Source organism: Haliaeetus leucocephalus, unplaced genomic scaffold (assembly GCF_000737465.1).
Source record: "Haliaeetus leucocephalus isolate CR32 unplaced genomic scaffold, Haliaeetus_leucocephalus-4.0 Scaffold245, whole genome shotgun sequence".
Taxonomy (NCBI): domain Eukaryota; kingdom Metazoa; phylum Chordata; class Aves; order Accipitriformes; family Accipitridae; genus Haliaeetus; species Haliaeetus leucocephalus.
This window is the reverse complement of record NW_010972681.1, coordinates 243333-246455: the sequence shown is the minus strand read 5'-3', so window position 1 is coordinate 246455 and position 3123 is coordinate 243333.

The window sequence follows — 3123 nt, the reverse complement described above, 5'->3', positions numbered from 1 at the left end:
GCTGCCGGTGCTGTTGGGTTGCAGGGTGCCGGGCGCTGCCGGCACTGTTGGGTGCCAGGGGTGCCGGGGTGCTGCCGGCGCTGTTGGGTTGCAGGGTGCCGGGCGCTGCCGGCACTATTGGGTGCCGGGTGCTGCCGGTGCTGTTGGGTTGCAGGGTGCCGGGTGCTGCTGGAGTTCTTTTGTGTCAGGGGTGCCAGGCGCTGCCGGCACTGTTGGGTGCCAGGGGTGCCGGGGTGCTGCCGGCACTGTTGGGTGCCAGGGGTGCCGGGTGCTGCCGGCGCTGGCCGGGCGGCCTCCCTGGCGCAGCCCGCCGGAGCCTGGAGCCGCGCTAATGGGGGGTGATTGGATCAGGGCTCTGGAGGGGAAGGAGCGGCCCCGCTAATGCAAAGCAGAAGCCGTTAAAGGCCGTAATGGCTCGTTATGGTTACGATTATTGCTCCAATCCCGAGCAACAAGTGCCGTCTGGGGAGACGGTGGGGGGCCGCCGGCGCGGACAAGACTGCGCGGCCCCCGCAGGGACCCTGGACCTGGGCGGGCGTGGGGGGCGGCTGCTGCCCGTCGCGGGCTGGGAGCGGGCAGGGGCTGCCAGGCTGCGACCCCGGGGTCGGGGCTGGCACCTGCCACCTGGCAGGCAATATTCCCCCCGTGCCTCTGCTTCCATCGACCAAGCGGCCGAGCTGTCGCTCCACACTGCCGGGGGGCTTCCGGGAAGTGATTAAATGCCAGCAAAACCGAAATGATGCCATCCCACTGGCCTGGCCCAGGCAAGGCCCCGGCATGGAGCTCCTCAGCACACAGCCATGCTGCCAGCCCCACTCTCGCACTGGCACTAGTGCCACGCTGGCTGCCATGGCCAGGGCCCAGCTGGGCAGGGACAGAACTAATGGGGGCCCAGCCCCCTGCAAGGCTCCATCCTGGCAGTGCCCGCAGGAGCAGCCTGGCACATCACGGCTGTGCCGGGGCTGCGACCTCCGCTCCCCTCGATTGAGCGTGTGGGGCCAGGGTGCCTCTGGCGCAGCTGGGAGCAGTGGCTGCGGGGCCCATGGGTGAGCCAGCATCATCCCTGGCACCACCAGCCTCCCTGGCACACTGACCAGCCAGCTGTGGCTCACCCCCTTGGCTCGGGTGCTCCTGGATGTGTCCTGGTCCTGGTCCTGGTCAGAGCATCTGTGTCCCACCCTGTGTCACCTCAGCTCCTCCAGGTCCCAGTCCACCCAGTATGGCCCAGTCCAGCTGGCCAGGCTGGCTCAGCCCCCCATGACTGACCAGAGCGGTTCAGCCTGGCCCCATGCAGTGCAGCCAGAACCAGCTGAGCCGTGGTGTCCCCTGGCGTGTCCCCACAGTGCTAGCCCCCCATCCCTGCCACCTGCCCAGGGCTGAGCACAGTGCGTGGCCGGGCTCCAGCACCCACAGCCCTGCACCCTGGGAGGGGACCCTGCTGGGAGCTGCGCGGGCCCCCTCCCCGGTGCCAGGGTGCCTGTGGGCAGAGGCGGGCAGAACCAGCCCCCCACCCTGAGGTGACAGCGACCCCTGCAACTCACCCACCCGCTGCTGGCCGGAGCCTGCCCGCCCCTCCAGCCTGTCTTTGCCGGGAGGTGAGAAATGAGGCCGGGGTCGGAGTGACCCCCGTGTTTGGGGAGGGCCCGGCCCCATTTGTACCTGCCAGGAGCAGTTCCTGGGAGGGACGGCCGGGCTGGGGCTGCGGGGGTCACAGCCGGGCCAGCGCAGCCCTGGGGCAGGGCAGCATCACTCACTGCCAGCACCGCACCTGGCACCAGCACCGCACCAAGCACCAGCACTGCAGCAGTACCAGCACCGCACCATGTTGACTACCGCCACCAGCACTGGCACCACACTGAGCACCAACACCACAGTAAGCACCAGTGCTGCACCAGAGCCAGAGTGAGCGCCGGCACCACGCTGAACACCGGCACTGCACCAAACACCAGCACCAGCACTGCAGCAGCACCAGCAGTATGGAAAGTCCTGAGCACAGGCACCACGGCGAGCACTGCCTGCCCGCCGCTCAGCCCCATGCACACCCTGCGCACACCCGCGTCCCCCCTTGGCCCAGGCCAGCAGGACGGGCTGGTCGTAGTGGTGATGGCAGAGTGAGGCGGCTCTGCTGGGAAGGAAAGACCAACTCCTGGCGAGGGGGGCACCGGGACAGGGATGGGCATGAGTGTGTGCTGGGCAGTACACACGCCCAGCGACCCTTGGCACTGGTGCCTGCTGGTGCACATCCCTGTGAAACCCGCGCATGCTGGCACAGGGCTCCTTGCACGCCATCTCCTCACAACCCCCCCCCCATGCACAGCCCCCATGCTCGCAGCAGCGGGTTGCCCACACCTGCACCCACCATCACGCGCGCTGACACCCCCCGCACGAAGGAGCTGTTTGTGTGCATGAGTGCACATTCCACCCCTGTGCTGCCCCCGCTCGTGCCCCCCACACGCTCACACCAGTCTGACACACCAGCGCTGCAAGTCCCCGGGCTGGGTGAGGTGTGGGGTCTGCAGGGCAGCTCCGGCACCACCCGGGCATGGGAGCCCTGGGAACGAGGGGCTGTGATGGGGCTGGGGTCCCACAGCGGTGGGGCAGGTTGCCCACCCATGGTCCCTGCTGGTGCTGGGCATGGGGTCCAGGGTGCCCGGTAGCCGGTGCTCCCCGGGGCCGTGCTTGCCCGCCTGGCACGCGTGAGACCGTGCAGCTCCATCTCTCCATAAATAATTAATGCCTGGGCGGCAGCCGGCACTTCTCCCGGCCTCAGAGAGGCTCCGGGGCCGGGCAGGCCGGTGCTTTTAGCAGAGACCTGCTCAAATATTCAGCTCCATTTCCGCTGCGGAGCTGCTCGGGGCCTGGGCGGCTCCTTCTGGTAAGCGCCTACCGGGGGCTTTCCCGGCCGGGCCCCCTCATCGGGGCCGAGCGAGGCCGGGGCTGAGGCCGGACACACTCGTGACCGCAGTGAGTGCAGGGCAGCAGTGCTCCGGCCCCCCCCCGCCTCCCCGGGCCAGGCGATGTGGGGGCCCGCGGCCGTGGCCGGTTCAGGGCAGCAGGGAGGGGGGCTGCCCGTGGGCAGCTGCCTGCAGGCAGGGACCCGTCGGGCAGCAGCAGGGGACGCGC